Source organism: Peromyscus eremicus, chromosome 4, assembly GCF_949786415.1.
Source record: "Peromyscus eremicus chromosome 4, PerEre_H2_v1, whole genome shotgun sequence".
Classification (NCBI taxonomy): domain Eukaryota; kingdom Metazoa; phylum Chordata; class Mammalia; order Rodentia; family Cricetidae; genus Peromyscus; species Peromyscus eremicus.
In genome coordinates this window covers 67,523,199-67,543,551 of record NC_081419.1, presented here as the reverse complement: position 1 = coordinate 67,543,551, position 20,353 = coordinate 67,523,199, and the positions used below count along the sequence as shown (strand labels likewise).

General features: G+C 42.6%; 1 protein-coding gene across 14 annotated transcripts in view; it reads left to right on the top strand.

Moving 5' to 3' along the window:
* Window positions 1–100: 100 nt before the first annotated feature.
* Window positions 101–20,353, top strand: part of Atg13 (autophagy related 13) — a 44,413-nt gene continuing 24,160 nt past the window's right edge. For 2 of the 14 annotated variants that reach the window (XM_059260936.1, XM_059260937.1), the window contains exons 1-3: window positions 102–630; window positions 1,006–1,119; window positions 9,807–9,927. The gene's annotated coding sequence lies outside the window, so the exon portion shown is untranslated. Of the gene's footprint in view, window positions 631–1,005; window positions 1,120–9,564; window positions 9,730–9,806; window positions 9,928–20,353 lie in introns of all 14 variants that reach the window. The other 12 variants (XM_059260924.1, XM_059260935.1, XM_059260933.1 and 9 more) reach the window with 12 other exon arrangements.

Here is a 20,353-nt window from a genome sequence, read left to right as displayed (position 1 = left end):
AGCGGCACCGCCCCCTCCGCGTCAGCGCCCGCCCCACGCCGCGTCCTCAGCACCGCGGCCGCCGCGGCCTGCGCTTCGCGGACGAACATTCCACACGGAGCCCACATGGTGTCGCGCTCCCAAAATCTCCTCCCGTACCCTTGTCTCTTCTCTCAAGAGGCTTTAAAATTGAGCAGAAGATTTATTTGCGGAGTGAAACCAACTTTCATGGTGACCCTGGGGTACCGGAAGACTCGATAGGGCGGCTGTGGTGTAGCGAAAGTGCAACTGAAGTTTCACAGCTGCATTTCCCACGGAGCGCCGTCTCTCCCCACCGCCTGCACCGAAGCGGATGAAAACAAACACGAACGATGGCGGCGCCGGGGAGCGACTGGTGGCTGGCTTAGGGCGGGAGCGGTCGCTTGACGCGTGAAGGAGAAGCTCTGAGGAAAACCAGTCGACATCGGTCCGACAGTTTGCTCAGTTCTTGGAGCCAGGAGCCTCGTGAAGCGTGAGGTATCTCTCTGCGACCTGTGCTGTCAATACCGCCCGGGAGCGCGGAACCCTCAGCCGGGAGGCGCGGTTGGCGGCTCCAGGCCCCGGCCTCCGGAATGAGAGCCCGGAGCCACTCTCTGTGCCGTAGCTTCCCAGGTACTCACTTTGGGGGGTAATTACCCCCGGACCTTTCAGCGCCCCCAAATGGGAGGTCACTGATCTGCGTCCTCTTGGCTACCTCCTTGTGGACGCCCAAGCTGACCACTGGAGGAGGTTCAGCTCCCTAGCCCCTTGTTAAGTTTTCCACGGGAAGTTGGGTTGGTGTAGACCCTGTTGGTTCTTGAGAGGTCCCAACCGTTGCAGAAAGCCCCCGAAACTTCCTTGCTACTTTCTTAGTTCTAAGTCAAGAAGGTCTGTTGGGGATAATTTGTAGGGTTCTGGGGTGGGGGTGGGGGGAGTATCAAGATGAATAAGGTAGGTTTTCATTCAATCAAAAAAAATTTGAGTGCCAAATATGTACTCCGCGTGTAGGTGAGGGTGACTGTTGACTAGTGAAAAGGACCCAAAGTTCACGACAGTCTTCTTACTGGCAAGTGCAACGACCGGTGGAAACCTGAGACCCATTCTCATGAAATAAATCTCTGGGTAAGTGGCTGAGTACCTTGGTGGGCTCATCACTAACACATCTCAGTGTTCAATTCCCCAGTCAGTCACTTAGGTCGCAGTTAATTAATTGCTCAATTCAACCTTAACGTTTCTTTTTGCCCCCTTTTCTCGCTCCCCAGTGAACAGTATCACGTCGCTCGCTCCTGGGTTTGTTACTCTCCTGCCTCAGCCTCCTCAGTAGCTGGGAATACCGACCCAGGTTGTCACCAGGCCTAGGTTGGGAGAGTTGAAACAGGGTCCAGCTATGTAGCTTTGGTTGGCCTTGAATTACTGCTCCTCCATCCCCAGAGTCATAAATTCTGAGATTATGAAGCATATGCCACCATGTCTGGCTCTTGGAATCCTCTTGATTAATTATGTATATGTTTATATATATATTACATGTATGTATTTATACACACAGATTTAACCCAGCAATTTGCTCAGTCTACTGCTAGGTTAGTCTACAGAGCTATATTCCCGACTGATAATACCTCTGTAAGGGCCTGTGCATTTTGAGACAGGGTCTCATTGTGTATTATATCTGGCTGACTTGGCACTCACTATTGTAGACCAGACTAGCATTGAATTGCAAGCAGGCCTCTTGCCTCTGCCTCGTCAGTGTTGGCCTGCAACATCACACTCAGCCAAATAGTACTTGTTACTTTTATGCTTTTGCTGTTGTTGGTTTTGAGACAGGGTCTTTATACTGCCTAGGCTGGCCTTCTAGCCTGGGATGACCTTGAACTCCTGAACCTCTTACTCCGCCTGAATACTGGGATTATAGGTGTGAACCACCATATCCAACCAATAAATCCCGAGTTTAAATCTTCTAAAGGCTTGTAAGTCATTAAATTATTTCAAATTCATTTTAGATACCTTTCTGTTTTTGATTGTAGAGTTCATGTGGACCAATTTATTTATTTTTTATTTTTTGTTTTTTAGTTTTTTTTGAGACAGGGTTTCTCTGTGTAGCTTTGCGCCTTTTCCTGGATCTCACTCTGTAGACCAGGCTGGCCTCGAACTCACAAAGTCCACCTGCCTCTGCCTTCCGAGTGCTGGGACTAAAGGCGTGCACCACCACTGCCCGGCAGTGGACCAATTTATTAGGGAAGTCTTCTGAAGGCTACTGTAGGCGGCACAGGCAATTTCTTCTAATGGTGTCCTTTATGTCTTTCGTCACAAGAGAAGGGATGAGTGTGAATCACCACTACTTTGAAAAACAATTCAATGGTCATGTATTGTTAGTAAAATTAAATGTCTAAGTCAAGAATTAATAGAAGTCATAACAGAATTACAATTTGAAAAATGTTGCTTCCACTTTGGCTCACACATAGCTGAATAAAATGTAGAGTTAAAAAATCATTTTACAGTCTTTCTAATTTTAAGGAGTTTCAGCTCCTTCCCCCATTAGTATTGCCAGTCATTGAAAGGTAATTTAAGATAGTATTTAAGAGCAGATATTCAAGGCCAGCGTAGTGTCACACACCTTTAATCCCAGCGCTTGGGAGGCAGAGGCTGATGGATCTTCAGCCTGGTCAAGACCAGCCTTGTCTGCAGAGTGAGTTCCATAGTGAGATACTCTGTTTTAAATAACCTTAAGGATTTATTATTATGTTTACCTTTGATGTATCTCTTATTAGTGTATTTGTGCACGAGTTTGTGTGTTTATGTGTGAACAGGCATGTGTGAAGGTCAGAGAACAACTTGTGGGAAGGTTCTGTCCACCATGAGGGTGACAGGGATCGCACTCATGTCATCAGGCCTGGTTGCAAACACCTTTACTTACCTGCTGAGCCATCTCACTGTCCCTCTAGGAATTTTTGCTCCATGTATTTGATCGATGTGTTGCTTAGTGTATAAACATAAATGGCTGTTATATTTCTAGAGATTATATCTAATTTTTACAGCAGAAATTCTGATTGTGTGTGCACACTCGAGAGTGTGTGTGTGTATATGTGTGTGCACACATGAGCCTGCACTTGTATATACACTTGCATGAAGGCGTACACATGTGCATGAAGGCGTGTACACCTGAAGTTAAAATCAGATGTCTAATATTACCATATTTTATAAAGATATATATATTGGTTTGTCGAGACAGGGTTTCTTTGTGTAGTTTTGGTGCTTGTCCTGGATCTCACTCTATAGACCAGACTGGCCTTGAACTCACAGAGATCCACCTGGCTCTGCCTCCCGAGTGCTGGGATTAAAGGCAAGCGCCACCACCGCCCAGCTACCATATTATATTTTGAGACAAAGTCTCTCATCAAACCTGGAGCTTGCTGCTCTGGCTAGACTGGCTGGCCAGCAAGCTTCGCAACATTCTACCTGTGTCTACACCCCCAGTGATGGGTCAGAGAAGCTTTCTGGATTGCCTGGCTTTTACATGAGTACTAGGAATGTGAAGTCAGGTCCTCATATTTGGACAGTAAAAATTTTAACCCATTGGGCCATTTCTCAGCCCGAAGTTCTGATTATAATATCGCATGTTTTCACTTTTTTTCCATTGTTGCCTTCTTGTCTTTTTTAAACAATTAATTGTTGGGGATATTCATGTCATAGTGAGTAGGTGGAATCAGTCCTGTCCTACCTTTGTGAGTTCTGGGTGTTGAATTCTAATCTAAGGTCTGCAGACTTGCTGTACAGCAAATGTTATTACTCACAGCCATTTTAACCTTATTACAGTAGCACTTCCATTGGTACTGAATAAATTGGAAAGCCGTCAAATCTGATTTAAGAGTTTTTAAGGATGGCTGGTACTTGCTGCCAAGGGTGATCCTGGGGACCCACATGGTAGGAGAAAAGAACTGACTCCCACAAGTTATCCTCTGACTTACACACATATGCCTCACAGGTGTCTCACCCGGAAGAGAAGAGCAAATAAATGTCATTGAAAATGTTTTTAAGCTTGTTATGGAACTTCCTCTCCGACCAGCACCTCTTTAAAAGGGTGGGCCTGAACTTTGCAGGGATAAGTACTTGGACTCTCTGGTGACCAGCCCTAACCTGGGGTTTTGCAGGCCCATCCTAAGGTGCCTCGTTAGTGTAAACAGCTTTATTTGAAAAACAAGACATTTCACTCAATTTCTAAGGTTTTTCAAGCTCAGTGACAGATCCTGTAGTAGCTGTTGCCTTGCTTGCTGACCTTGACCTGCCTATGCTAACTCCCTGCCAGGTTCCACCCTCCTGAATGCCTAAGGGAAGTTCCTTGTCTGTGTATCCTGCAAAGGGCTTAGATACAAGATTGTAAAACATTAGGAACTTCTGCCCTCGGGTTCTCCCATTGTGATGTAAGCCTGTATTTAAGACCTCCTCCCTCCAATAAACGGCATTCAAAATAAATAAATAAAGATACAGCTTAAAAAACCTTAAATGTTAAAACAAACAAACAAAAAAAAAACCAGTAATCCAGCACTTGGAGGAATGATAACTGAGTTTTAGGCTGGCTTGAACAATATAGTGAGACAGTTCCTCAAAAAGGAAATCTGGCTAGAGAAAAATGTATGGTGCCTGGAGATGGTTCAGTGGTTAAAAGCACTGACTGCTCAGGAAACCCAGACTTCATTCCACAAGGCAGTTCACTAACCCCCTTCATCGGCTCTGCATGCACACAGTGCATAGGCAAAACCCTTGTACACGTAAAATAGAAATAAATATCAAAGAAAACAAAAAACTAATCTGGTTGGCGCCTTTCTGCCTGTAACCCCATCCCTTGGTAAAATAAGATCTTGATAAGATCTCTGGACAAGTTGAGCCAGGCGTGGTGGCACACGCCTTAAATCCCAGCACTTGGGAGGCAGAGGCAGGCGGATCTCTGTGAATTCAAGGCCAGCCTGGGCTACAGAGTCAGTTCCAGGAAAGGTGCAAAGCTACACAGAGAAACAAACCCTGTCTCGAAAAACCAAAAAAAAAAAAAAAGAAAGAAAAGAAAATAAGAAAAAGGAAACAACACAGAGATACCCTGTCTCAAAAAACAAACAAAAAGATCTGGAGTTGAAGGTCATCCTCAACTGTATTCACTTAGTCTGGCTACCTTGGGAATAAATCAAAACAAAAGGGCTAAACAACAACAAACAAACAAGAAAAAAAGGCAGATAATGAAAAGAATTGGTGAGGACTCCTTTGAAGAGTTAGTGGGAATGTACAATCATATAGTCCTTAAATGGAATTTAGAACCAGGCAGTGGTAGCAAATGAGGTGGATCTCTGAGTTTGAGGCCAGCTGGATCGAGTTCAAGAACAGCCAGAGCTACATAGAGAAACCCTGTCTGGAAAATTTTTAAAAAACTGAAATTTAGAATCATATAGTCTAGCAGCTTCACCCCTAAGTGTATACTTAGGAGAGTTGATACCTGTGTTCATAGTAGCATTGTTTAATAGAGTTAAAACACAGGAGCAACTCAAGCATGTGTATCAGGGTTTAAATGGGTAAGAAAAATATTCATTATGCTGTATTATGTAATCTTTAAAAAAATTATTTATATTTTATGTATAGTGCTCTGCATGCCAGAAGAGGGCATCCGATTCTATTATAGATGGTCGTGAGCTACCATGTAGTTGCTGGGAATTGAACTCATTACCTCTGGAAAAGCAGCCAGTGCTCTTAACCACTGAGCCATCTCTCCAGCCCTCATGTAATCTTCAAAAGAAGAAAATTCTGAAATATGCAGACCTAGTTAGCATTAGTTGTCAACTTGCTGTGGCCTAGAGTCACCTGGAAAGGGAGTCTCGGTTGAGTGATAGTGATTGTCTTTATCAGTCAGGTTGGTCTGTGGGAGATTGTTTTGCTTACTAAATGGCATAGGTCTGTGGACTGTACTATCTCTAGTCAGGTGTTTCTGGACTGTATAAGAAAGCTATCTAAGCATGAGATTGTGTATGAGTTAGCTAGCAAGCAGCATCTTCCATAGTTCCTGCTGTACTTTTGCCAGTGAGCTCCCTGGTCAGAGGCAATTAATGCACGGGGTGGCAAGCAATCAGAACTTCAGGTTCCAGCTTTAAATTCCTGCTCTGACTTCCTTCAATGTTGGACTGGAAGTATAACATAAACTATCTCCCATCCATGGCTTTACCTGTAGCTCTGGCTATCCTGAATCTCTCTCTGTAGACCAGGCTGGCTTCTAACTCATGAAGATCTGCCTGCTGGGATCTGAAGTTGTTTTGGAGTGGAAAGTTATGACTTAATGTCTACACTGTGTCAGATTTATAAGATGAAAACAGATTTTGGAGTGGATGGTACTGCTGGTAATATATTGTAGGTGTATTTAATGAACTGTTACTTAAAAATGAGTAAGATGGTAAGTTTTACCTTTTTGTGTGGTAGCAAGGATGAACATAATAAAAACAACTTTAACATGTTTGCTAGGCAAACACTCTTGGATTTTATTTTTGTGCTCTGGGGATAGAACTCAAGGCCTTGCCATATTCTAGGCATGTGCTCTACCAAGGATTTTTTTTTTTTGGTGGGTGGGTGGGTGGGTGGCGGCGAGATGAGACAGGATCTCACTGTAGCCCAGGCTAGTCTTAAATTGATTATGTTTAGCCAAGGATGACTTTCCTCCTGGCTCTCCCTCCCACATGCTGTGATCAAGAGCGGTTCACCACACCAGATTTGTTTTTGTTTTTACAATAGTATCTTATTAGGATTACAGGTGTGAATAACCATGCCTGGTACAAAATGATACATGGTGTGATCAAGAGCGGTTCACCACACCAGATTTGTTTTTGTTTTTACAATAGTATCTTATTAGGATTACAGGTGTGAATAACCATGCCTGGTACAAAATGATACATGGTGGGGGGATGCGGTGTATCGAGGGTAATATGCTTGTGCTAGAGCCTATGTGCACATTCTGCTCTTGCAGAGGGCCTGAGACTGGCTTCTATCATTCTTGTCAGGTGGCGCACATCACTTTAACTCTAACTCAGCCAGGGAGATCTCTGATGCCCCGGCTTCTTAGGGACCAATACTCGCATGTACATACCCCCACACAGATATATACATATAATTAAAAGTGAGATAAATATTGGGACTGGAGAGATGGCTCAGCTGTTAAGGGCACTGACTTTTCTTCAGAGGACCTACGTTCAAATCTCAGAACCCACATACAACTCAACACTGTAACTCCAGATTTCACACACTTCTCACAGATGTACCTATAGGCAGAACACCAATGCATATAAAAAAGTAAATACATTGGGGCTGGGGAGATGGTTCAGGTTAAGAGCACAGGCTGCCCTTGTGTGTGTGGGGTGGGGTGGGGGTGGGTGGGTTGTGTGTCCCGAATTCAATTCCCAGCAACCACATGGCAGCTCACAACCATCTATAATGAGATCTGGTGCCCTCTTCTGGTGTACAGGCATACATGCAGACAGAACACTGTACTTAAATAAATAAATTTTTTTGGGTTTGTCAGACAAGGTTTCTTTGTAGCTTCGGAGCCTGTCCTGGCTGTAGACCAGGCTGGCCTCAAACTCACAGAGATCCGCCTGCCTGTGCCTTCGGAATACTGGGATTAAAGGCATGCGCCACCACAGCCCAGCCCAATAAATCTTTTTTTTTTTAGGTAAATAAATTTTTAAGAAACTAAGATAAATCTTTAAAAATATATTGAAAATTGCTGGATGGTGGTGGTACACGCCTTTGATCCCAGCACTCAAGAGGCAGAGGCAGACAGATCTCTTGAGTTCAAGGCCAGCCTGGTATACAGAGTGAGTTTCAGGACAGTCAAGGCTACACAGAGAAACCTGTCTGGGGATGGATATATATATATATATATATATATATATATATATATATATATATATATATATATAAAATTTGGGCTGGAGAGATGGCTCAGCGATTAAGAGCATTTTCTGCTCTTCCAGAGGACCAGGGTTCAATTCCCAGCCCCCACATGACAGCTCACAACTGTCTGTAATTCTAGTTCCAGGGGACCTGACACCCATGGCAAAATACCAATGCACATTAAAAAGTTTAAAAAAAGAAAATTTAAAATCATATAAATAATTATGTAATAATGTTCTGAAAGGAAAATATTCATTTTTATAAATTAATATGGCAGAGGTATAATAGCTGAATTGTATGTAATGAATTAAAAAAATGGAGGAACAGAGGAACTGAAAGGGGAGATTAGAAAAAAAGAAAGCTCATATATAACATCTTTGTTCCTTTGTTTTCATTTTATTCCATTTTTGATATTTTTATGTGTATGACTGTTCTGACTTCATGTATATATGGACACTGTGCCGTGTCCATGGAGGCCAGAAGACAGCCCCAGATCCCCTGAAACTGAAGAGCATTCTGAACCACCTTGTGGATGTTGGGACTCAAACCCAAGTCCTCTGCAAGAACAAAAACTGCTCATAGCAGCCAGGCTATCTGTGCCCCCACGTCATGTCTTGATCTTCCAGTTTAACCTCACCACTCAGAATGTGAAGTGGCAAATCTGCCTTAGGAAATGATTTTGTAGTCCATAAAAAGTTAGATGTTGCCGGGTGGTGGTGGTGGTGGCGGCGGCGCACACCTTTAATCCCAGCACTCGGGAGGCAGAGCCAGGTGGATCTCTGTGAGTTCGAGGCCAGCCTGGACTACCAAGTGAGTTCCAGGAAAGGCGCAAAGCTACACAGAGAAATCCTGTCTCGAAAAACCAAAAAAAAAGTTAGATGTTGAATTACTTTATGATCCTGGAGGTTTACTTCTAGGCACAGACCTAAGAAAATTGAAAACAGTAACATAAAAACTCGTAAATACTTTTTTAGCAATATTCCGCCCTGGAAGCCAGAGGCCAACATCTGGTGTCTTCCTCTCACTCTCCACCTCATGTTTAAGACAGTGTCTCACTCAACCTGGAGTCTGCAGACTGGCTAGGCTGGCTGTGATCTCCTGGCTTTCTCCTGCCTTAACCTCCCCAGCGCTGGTATCACAAGGCTCTCTTGCTTGTATGACAAGCCCACTACTGACTGACGGACGGACGGACGGACGGACGGACGGACAGAGCCGCATCCTCAGACCCTCTCTTTCTTATTGCTTTTTATCTGTTTATCTGTGTATTCATTAGGCAGGATCTTCCCATGTAGCCCAGACATTAATCTAGACGTCCTCCTGCCTCTACTTCCTGAATCCTGGGAGCATTGTTGTGTGCTACAGTGCCTCCTCTGTCATTTTAAGGGTGTTTCAGGGAGGAAGAGAAATAAACAATGAAAACTTTACTCTTAGCCAAGTTGTTCATAGTATTTTGTGGATAATTTAATATTTATAAATTGATGGCTGGTAATAGAGTTCAGAGATAGGCCCTGGGTTCAGTGTCCAGTACTAAAACATAAACCAGAAAAAAACAAAACAAAACAATAACAAAAAAACAAAACAAACTGAATACTAAAGCCCCCAAACAAAACTTATCAATAATTTCTGGAATTTCTGTTCCACTTTTATTTCTAGGAGATGAACTCAAGGCCTCATGCATGCTAGACAAGCACTCTACCAAGTGAGCTGTATCCCCAGCTGGGCTTTCTGATTGTTTTGAGACAGGTCGGGATTTGTAACTCAGTCTAGCTTTGAACTCACAAGCCTCTGGCATTGGCCTTCTTAGTGCTGGGATTACAGGTATCTGCTATCATACACGGTTTAGAGTTTTTTTTAATTTACCTATTTAAGTAAACTCTTCTAATTTCTTTTTTCAGTTAAAATTAACATTTCAAAGGGCTGGGGGAGAGCTCAGTGCTAGAATGCTTGCCTGGTCTGCACAAGGTCCTGCTTTTGATCCATAGCACTGAACCAACAGAAAGAAATTTTAGTATTAAGGTAAGTAAGAGAACCTGCCTATTTTTCCAGTCATATGACCTTTTTCTCTTTAGTTTATTATTGCCTTGTGCACTTAAATCCTGTTCCAGAATCTCCTGGATAGCACTTAGATCTTGGTACTTCTGTATAACCATTATTGCAGTGGTAGAATTGATTTTCAAATATACATTTTAAAGTATTTAGTATGCTACAAGTCTATGCATGTCCTCTGTACCCGGGGCATCTCAAAATGTTACTTGCCATGAGTTTCTGTTAGTGAAAATGTGAGAAGAAGGTTGCAAAATTGAAATTTTCTACTTAACGACTGGTACATTGTTTTTTTTATTACTTGTTATTTGTCTAAGTATCAAAGAAAGGTCTTAATTAAATGAGAGTACTTCTCAGAAAAAAAAGCTCCAAGTAGCAAGTCACAGGGAAAGGTTGAAGCATGTTCAGTGATAGCAAGATGGCAGTGATGGGAGCTTCATTGCGACTGCGTCCCAGAGTAGCTTTGTTCTCTTGTACGGGTTTTTGTTGTTTTCTGGTTTTTCGAGACAGGGTTTCTCTGTGTATCCTTGGCTTATCTGGAACTCACTCTTTTAGCCAGGCTGATCTGGAACTCAGAGATTTGCCTGCCTTTGTCTCCTGAGTGCTGGGATTAAAGGTGTGTGCTGCTATGCCTGTTATGATTGAGATATTCACATAGTTATAGTTTACCTAATTAAGTCATTTTAGAAACAGTGACACTGGATAAATTTAATCAAATATATGTGAATAAGAACAATAAACATTTTTGTGAATATCTGAAATTAATCATAGTAATGGGTTATGTTCTTAGGGCAAAAAATTACACAAAGGTAGAAATAGTTCAGATAAACTCACATGTTCTGTAAGCATATTACCAAGACAGGGTCAAAACTTGAGAAGTAGTTGCGGAAGTTTCAGCACAAGTGAGAGGTAAGAATGCTCTGGGATTGAATGGCCTTGACTTAAGCCAAGTAGTAACCCAAAACCCTGTGGCTTTGGCCTAGTTCTCCTGCAACAACTATATTGTCTTAAAGTTCATCTCACTGGGACTCTCCATCTTTAATGTAGGTAGTCATTTTGGAAATCAAAATGTATTGGTCATGGTGGATTTAAAACATGGGCAATGGGACTGGAGAGGTGGCTCAGCAGTTAAAGAGCATAAGCTGCTTTTCCAGAGGACCTCGGTTCTATTTCTAGCACCCATATGGTGGTTCACAACAATCTGTATCGCCAGGTCCAGGGGATCTGATGCCCTCTTCTGATTTCTGTGGGCCCTGCACACATGTAGTGTCCAGATACACATGGACGCAAAACACATGTATGTGTAAAAATAAAATAATTAAACTTTTTTTTTTTTCTCGAGATGGGGTTTCTCTGTGTAGTTTTGGTGCCTTTCCTGGATCTCGCTCTGTAGACCAGACTGGCTTCGAACTCACAAAGATCCGCCTGACTCTGTCTCCTGAGTGCTGGGATTAAAGGCGTGCACCACCACCGCCCGGCTTTGTTTTGGTTTTTCGAGACAGGGTTTTTCTGTGTAGCTTTGTCGCCTGTCCTGGAACTTGCTCTGTAGACGGGGCTGGCCTCGAACTCACAGAGATCTGCCTACTTCTGCCTCCTGAGTGAAGGCATGCAACACCACCTTCCAGCTTAAAAAATTTAAAACATGGGCAGTAGCTGGTCTTCATAGTCTAAAGAAATGAAAGTTCAAACTGTATATTGTAAGCAAGAAAACTCTGGACTGGTATCTGTTTTTGTTGCTGTAATGGCTTATTTGTCCTGGAACCCGAGATCCTCCTGCCTCAGCTTTCCAGTGCTATAATTAGATTTTTCGTAGCAGAAGTCCAACCCATTTGCCTCTCTGGTTAGTATTTCCAGAATTAAATGTCAAATTAGGGTTGTATAGCTGTAGACTAGGGTAAGTAACAGGTATTGGTAGAAAGGAATGAGATTTATTCAAGGACCAATAATTTTGAAAAGACAGTAGGGGACTACTGTCCATTTCCTCCATCTTAGGGGACTGAGAGTTGCAAAGGTGCATAGAGGGGTTGGAGAGGAGCAAGGCCAGGGAGGCTACACATAGCCAGCCTGGCAAAGTCCCTGCCCAACAAGGAGCCTCTCCTATCAAAAGAAGGGTCCCTGCTCTAGGAAGGAGCATGAGACATTTATAATGGGGTGATTGCAATTAGCCGTCTGTTATTGGTTTCGTTTCCCAAAGGGCCCTCATTTTAGAAACGGTAACATATTCATTACTTGCACTTCTGTTTGCTTAGTTAGCTCTCTTGTTTCTCAGCAAGTTGGAATTGTTGTATGAATTGTTCCTAATAACCGAACAATTGTTCCTCAAAACCTTGACTGAACTAATAGAACTGGTTTCCTAGCATGTGTGTCCAATTCTGGACTTGACACAGGATCACTTATTGCCGTGTCAGTGACTGAGCTCTATCTTGAAGGTGCCAGTGAGACCCATTACCTTTTCAGAATCACTCTGCCCATTTTCTCTGCTGACATTACATGGGGTTAACTGAAAGTCACTCTGCAGAGTTCGTCAAGACTTCTGGCTCATAAACAGTCTGATGACAATGCTTTACTATAATCACAGCCTAAGCTTGCAGAAGGTAAAGTATCCAAGTGATTTCCTACTAGACAAGAAGTACCGACTGCATTACTGTGATAGCTGTGGAAAGAAAGCCCAGCAAGTAGTCTCCACAGCAGCATTTATTTATCTATTTATTTATTTATTCTTTCTTTCTTTTGAGACAGGGTTTCTCCGTATAGTTTTGGTGCCTGTCCTGGATCTCGCTCTGTAGACCAGGCTGGCCTCGAACTCAGAGATCCGCCTGGCTCTGCCTCCTGAGTGCTGGGATTAAAGGCGTGCGCCACTGCTACACAGCAGCATTTAATGACTGCATGGTAGTAAAGGATAGGAAAACAAGTTCAGTGGTGGATCTTCTTATTTGTCTTTATTCTGTGGATGTGGGTGGGTGGGTGTGGGTGGGTGGGTGTGACTGGCACAAGTGGGAAGATGAGAAGACAACCTTGTGTGTCAGTCTTCAACTTCCACCTTGTTGGAGACTGGTCTCTTGTTCAGTGCTGCAGCCTTCAGGCTGGGTAGACCTTTGATTTCCAGGGATTCCCCTGTCTCTGCCTGTCTTCCTGTAGGCGCACTGGGATTACACAGAGAGACTACCACCTCCAGATTTACAAGAGTTCTTGGAATTTGAACTCAAGTCCTCACACTTGACCTCTCAGCCAAATCCCCAGCTCCATGGGTCTCCTTGTAGTATTCATACGAAGTTTCCCTTTTTATTCTTAGGGTGCTCAAAAGAGCAAACCAAAAAGTAAAGCTGCTGCCTGTTTATCTTGCAAAGGCAAATTGAGTGTAAGGAAGCAGGTGTGACAGCAGCAGACACTGCCGCCCTAGAGGTAGCTTTCTCCCCATGGCGGAGCAGCACCTTTGAGCCTCAATAATTGTAGTTGCCCACTTCTTTCAGTGCTGCCCACTGTGCAGAAAGTTTAAAACCCACAGTGTATATAGTTCTGGTGGCAAGACTAGAATAACTCTCCTTGGTGTAAAGAACAGGGACAGTATAATCCTGCAGCACCTTTTTATCTCCATCCATTTCTGTATTGCTTCAGAACCTTGGGTGGTGAACCCTGCTAAAGGACAGCATTACAGTTGTTTACAGTTCCAGATTGGGTTTATTTTAGATCCCACAATTGGACAGCTAGGAAATAAATGTTCTGATGAGCTGAGCAAAAGAGTGTTTATAGACAGAAAAGGGCTCAAGAAAGCAGACAGCCACACACACAAAAGATTTGTAGCTTCATTCCGAGCCCCGTGTTTTTGAAGTCATTTCCATAAATATCATTGCCCAGACCAATGTCATGGAGTTCTTCTGTCTGTTTCTTCTAGGACTTTCATAGTTTCGGGTCTTAAAAATTAAGTCTCTAGCCCATTTCGAATTGATTTTTTTTAATATAGTGAGACATAAGCCTCTGGTTTAATTCTACATACGAACATCCGATTTTCCCAACACTTCATTGAAGAGACTGTCTTCCTTTTCTGAACTTTTTGCACCTTTTTCAAAATCATTTGACAGAAAATGTGTGGGTATATTTCTGAGCTTTTCCTTCTCTCTCTGGTCTGTGTCTATGTTTATGCCAGGGCCCTGCTGTCTGGCCGCTCGCTCTTTGTAGATTTTGAAGTCAGGTGGTGTGATAATCTCTATTTTTATTCTTTTTGTTCAAGATTTCTGTGGCTCTTCAGGGAGTTTTTCGGATTCTATACACATTTTAGGGTTTTTCTTTCTATTTCTGTGATGAATGTCATTGGTATTTTCATAGGAATTGGACTGACGTTGCACATCAGTTTGAGTAAGACATTTTTAAGATCATTAATTCTACTCCATGAACACGGGATATCTGTTTACTTGTGTCTTCAATTCCATTTTTGATTGTTTTATAGTTTTCAGTGCTAAAATCTTCACTACTTTGATTAAATTAATTCATAAATAGTCTTTGTAGTTGTATAAGAAGGATGTTTTCTTATTTTTCCTATTTACATAGTTTGCTGTTGGCTAAAAAAGGCTACTGATTTTGTATTTAGATTTATCATCCTGAAATTTTACTGGATTAAATTTTTATTTAGGTCTAATGATTTCTTTGTTAAGAGTCTTTAGTGCAGTGGTTCTCAACCTCCCTGAAGCTGCGCCCTTTAATACAGTTCCTCATGTTGTGACCCCAACCATAACATTTCGTTGTTACTTTATAACTGTAATTTTGCTACTGTCATGAATTGTAATTTAAATATCTAATACTCAGATATCTGATATGCAACCCCTATGAAAGAGTTGTTCAACCTCCAAAAGGTCAACTCATGAGTTGAAAACCACTGCTTTGGTGTATTTATTGTTTTTTGTTTTTTTTTCTGAGACAGAGTTTCTCTCTCTCTACATAGCCTTGTCCTGGAATTCCCTATGTGGACCAGGCTAACCTTGAACTCACAGAGGTTCTCCTGCCTCTGTCTTGAGAGTGCTGGGATTAAAGGTTTGGGCTACCATGCCTGGTTGTTTTTTGTCATTGTTTTAAATTGTAAACTTGTTCTCTGCAAACAAGAATAGTTTCACTTCTTTGGTTTTGTGTTGTTGTTGTTGTTGTTGTTGTTGTTTGGTTGTAGGAAGGAAATCTAGGGCCTCACACATGCTAGTAGGCCCTCTACTACTAACTGCATGCCAGCCCGCATTTTACTTTGATTTTTGAGATAGTCTCACTGAGTGCCCAGGCAAGGCCCCAAACAATCCTCCTACCTCTCCCTCCCGAGTACTAAATTCATAGGTACAAGCTATCATGCTTGACTTTTAACTACTTCTTTGCTTATTTGAGTGCATTTCCCCTTTTTTCTTTTTCTTTTTTTTTTGCATGTTTTTGTGCATTTGTGGGAGCACATATGTGTACATACATGTGTATGTAAAGGTACATGAGGAGGACAGAGTTTGGTATCAGGTGTATTCAGTTGCTTTTTACCTTATATATTGAGGCAGGGTCTCTTACTGGAACCCAGAGACCATTGATTTATCTAGTCTAGCTAGCCATCTTGTTCTGGGATTACAGATGTTGTTAAATCCATCCAGCATTTATGTGGATTTTGGAGCGTTCTGTCTTGAATTTATATGAGTGTGTTTGTGTCTGGTGGGGTACCCATGGAGGCCAGAAGAGGGCGTCTTATCATTTGGAGCCAGAGACACAGGGATCTGCGAACTGACATGGGTGCTGGGATCCAAAGTCATGTCCAGCAAGTGCTCTTCTTAACTGTTGAACTGTGTCTCTAGCCCTGTGGATGATTGCTTTTATAAGCCTTATTATTCCCTGAATTACTAGAATAATGTTGGGCATGAGGCTTCGGAAGCAGGCCTGAGGAAGCAAAACGTTTTTTGTCTTTGACCTTTTTCTGTCTTTTATTCGTAGCTCCATTTTCTCCCCATAGAGACTACTAAAATGACCATTTTTCTTGGGCTGGGGAGATTGCTTAGTTGTTAAAGTGTTTGAGGTCCCATCCTCAGAACCTACACAAATTTTGCTGGGTATAGGGGGGTCTCCTTGTAATCTCAGAACTGCTAAAACAGAGACATGTGGATCCCTGGGGCTTAATGACCACCCAGCCTAGTCTACATTGTGAGTTCAAGGCCAGTGAGAAACACTGACTCAAAAAGAAGAGCTGGACTGTGTTAACATTGTCCTCTGGCTTCCACATGCAAAGTTTTCTCTAGTCTTCTGCTGCTATGAGACACTGCCCATAAAGAAATTCAACTGGCTTATCTTGTCTGGTAGGACTTCACAAAACTCTAATTGCAAAACAACAAAAACCCTCCTCACCCAATCTGCTAGCATTAGCTCATGCCCTTTTTATCCACTTGCACATTCATGTGGTTGCACAGCTTTCAGTTATGCCTATGCAGTGAAGTCTAGTTTCAAATTGAAAGTCTCCGCGTTTCCCTGCTGCCTATACGTTGCATGGAGGATCTCAGGTGCCTTCAAGATTTAGTTCCACCCTTAACCTACCTTCATGGTCAAGGAAGGTAATTGTTGTTGGAGCAGTTATTAATACTGTTTGTCTTAAATACTTTTCTGTTGCTGTGATTAATTGCCATGAGCAAGGTAAGTTACAAAGTGCTTAATTTGAGGCTTATAGTTTCAGATCATGACTATCATGGAGGGGAGCATGGCAGTAGGCAGACAGGCATGGTGCTGGAGCAGTAGCTGAGAGCTTACATCATGATCCACAAGCATGAGGCAAAGAGCCAACTGGGAATGGCTTGGGCTTTTGAAGCCTCATACACACCTCTAAGAAGGCCACACCTCCTAATCCTTCCAAACAGTTCTACCAACTTGGGGCCAAGTATTCAAACATGAACCTATGGGGGCCATTCTCATTCAAACCACCACATTGCTTTACAAGAAATGCTGAAGACTTCTCTATCCATCCATTAGGGCCTAACACCTAGAATTTGAGAACCTGCCAAAATCTTAGACAAGCCTCTCCATGTGTTTGCATCCAACTGTGATGAGCCTATGTCAAGTTGGTGGAGGGCCTTGTGCTGTGCACCAACTCAGCCTAATAAAGGTTGATGACAAGGGGGCTGGAGAGATGGCTCAGCGGTTAAGAGCATTGGCTGCTCTTCCAGAGGTCCTGAGTTCAATTCCCAGCAACCACATGGTGGCTCACAACCACCTGTAATGAGACCTGGTGCCCTCTTCTGGACTGCAGGGACTCATGTAGGCAGAGCACTGTATGTATAATATCTTTAAAAAAAAAAAAAAAAAGGTTGATGACGATAAGAAACTAGGAGACTAGGTAGGCCTCTACAGAACTGCTCTAGAGGGACCCTGGTAAAGCAGACTGTTGCAGTTGTGTAGTGGTGAAGGACTAAGGCAGAGAGTCTCTGGCCAAAGGTGTCATCAAAGAATACTTCAAACACAAGACATGGACACATACAAAATTTGGCTTGTAAAAGTATGTAAATTTCTGGAAAACAACTCGTGGAGGTTCCTGGATGGTGGTATGCCCAGAGAATGCATAGAAACCTAGCACTTGTGAGGCAGAGCAGGTGGATTTCCGGGAACTTGAGGCCAGTCTGGTCTATATATTGAATCCCCAGACAGTTAGGGATATGTAATGAGACCTTGTCTCTAAAACAAATGAATGAATGAATATAACATAAAACCAGAAAACAAAGCTGAATGTAATGACATATAATCCCACTACTCTAGAGGCTGAGGCAGGAGCTTGGGCCACAGAGTCAGATACTGCCTTAAAAAAACAAAAACAGCCGGGTGGTGGTGGCTCACGCCTTTAATCCCAGCACTCAGGAGGCAGAGCCAGGCGGATCTCTGTGAGTTCGAGGCCAGCCTGGGCTACCAAGTGAGTTCCAGGGAGGCGCAAAGCTACACAGAGAAACCCTGTCTCGAAAAACCAAAAAAGAAAAAAAAAAACAACAAAAAAAAACACAAAAAAAAAACCCAAAAACATAACGGCCATTAACATGGCTCAGCAGTTAAAGACACTTACCCATAAGCCTAATAATTTGAGTTAGATCTGAGGACCCACGTAGTGGGACACACACACACACACACACACACACACACACACACACACACACACTTACATATTATTGAGAGCTGATGGTAGCAAAAGACCATGGAAGTAGACAGCAGGTGACTAGTGCTCAGAAGGTCAGCCTATCAGAACCAAGGGTTCTGTTGGAGGAAACCATCATTGTAGCTGTGTGGTCACTACACGAGTGTGTGGGTTCTCGAGGGTCCATGGAATGAAGACACAGAGGCATCTTAAGAATGAATCTAGCCTATCATGGCTGCAGGGGGATCCAGCCTCGAAGGACTGAAGCACTAACCCTTTGCCAAGGGCATATTTACTCTTTTTTACAGTTTAGATAGTTAATTTCCGTACCTTCAAAGCAACCTAAAAGGAGCTTCCAGAGACCAAATGCCAGGTGCAAATTACTTGAATTAACAGGTACCTTGGTTTTCCCCGGTTTCCTGAACCAAGTTTTGCATAAGCCTCTGATCCTTGGAGGACTCTCAGACAAGATTCACATAGGGTGATAAGAGAAACAAAAGGTAAGAAACAAAAGATGTGGTTAAACAAAGACAGGATTAGGGCTAAGTGCTGCTCTCTGGAGCCAGGTCAGGAGCTCAGCAGGTCCCGCCACACATCATGCAAGTTTCAAAAACTACCTTTTGAATGAACTGGCTGTTTCTTGTAAATTTCTTGTGCAGTCACAGCTATGATATCTCCCCATTTACTGTGCATTTCTATGTTATATGTACATGTAATCTCATGATTACTTCTCAGTTTTATGGGCACACATGATTGTAGATAGTCTAGAAGATGGTTTCTTTTTTTTTGTTTTTGTTTTTGTTTTTGTTTTTGTTTTTCGAGACAGGGTTTCTCTGTGTAGCTTTGCGCCTCTCCTGGAACTCACTTGGTAGCCCAGGCTGTCCTCGAACTCACAGAGATCCGCCTGGCTCTGCCTCCCGAGTGCTGGGATTAAAGGCGTGCGCCACCACCGCCCAGCTAGAAGATGGTTTCTTATTTAACTGCAATTTTGATGAAAGAAACGTACTAAAATGTGCTTCATAACTAGGTCTGTTGTTCCATGTGGACTGTAGACACTTAGAGAGAGGTCTTGTTCTCCATCCTTAGCCACTGACAAGGCAAAATTGGCCAGACAAGTGTCCTCGTAGAACTTTCACAGAGTGGAATTGCAGGTGCCTGGCCTTGTTGGATCTAAGCCCTTCAAAGAATTATAGCGAACTAGGAGTGATAGTGCAGGTGTCTGGCCTTGGTTTATCTCAGTCCTTCAAGAGAACAATTTAGCACCTATGTTGCCCTAAGCTTCCTCCACCAGCACCTCCCCACTCTGATTCAAAAAAACAATTAACACTTTGTATTTATTTCTACACCAGTTTTTAATGCAAGATTTTAGGCTCAGTAGACTAATTATGTATAGGTCCTGAGATTCAGGTGATCAACAGAAAAAGGCTGTTAATTGACTAACCATGTCTGGATATTATTAATCACATAAAATAATACACATATTCTTTGCCTTTTCCTTAAATCTCTCATTGGTTTCATTTCTTCCCTTGTAACCCTTGTGGCTATCCCTTTAAGAGACAGCCAGAACTTTTTACAACCTACAGCTGTTGTCAGTCACCAGTTAAGCTGACCAAGTCTTTGCCAGGTGTGACTCTTATCAGAATAGTTGTCCCTGAGAGTTTACTTTGTAGTTTTTAACTAACAAGTTGTTAATGGATGGATATGTGTGTGTGTGTGTATATATATATATATTATTTGTATGTATGTATGTATGTATGTATGTATGTATGTATGTATGTAAGCTTGGGAACAAAGATGGAGAGGAAGATGGAGAAGAACTAAGTTTAGAACAACGAGAGAACAGCAGAAGAAGGGACAGAGAGGAGCTGAGTATGAGAACAGAAAAGAAGCTGTGTAGACAATTGATTTAGAAGAATGAAGTTAATGGACTAAAGAACTCAGTGTGCTTAGATTCTTTCGTTATCCCTAAGTTTAGATCCTCAGCTGGTTGTTAGATTCTTCCACAGACTCTGGGAGAAGGTGATAGGGACTGGACCTCTTTTGTTTTCATTAACATATGAACAAGTAAATGTTATAAAAAAATTTTGAACTAAGAAATAACCTAAATATTTTATCAACAGATTTTATTTTATTTTATTTATTGATTTATTTTTCGAGACAGGGTTTCTCTGTGTAGCTTTTGGCTGTCCTGGATCTTGCTCTGTAGACCAGGCAGGGCTTGAACTCAGAGATCCACCTGCCTCTGCCTCCCAAGTGCTGGGATTAAAGGCATGCAACACCGCAGCC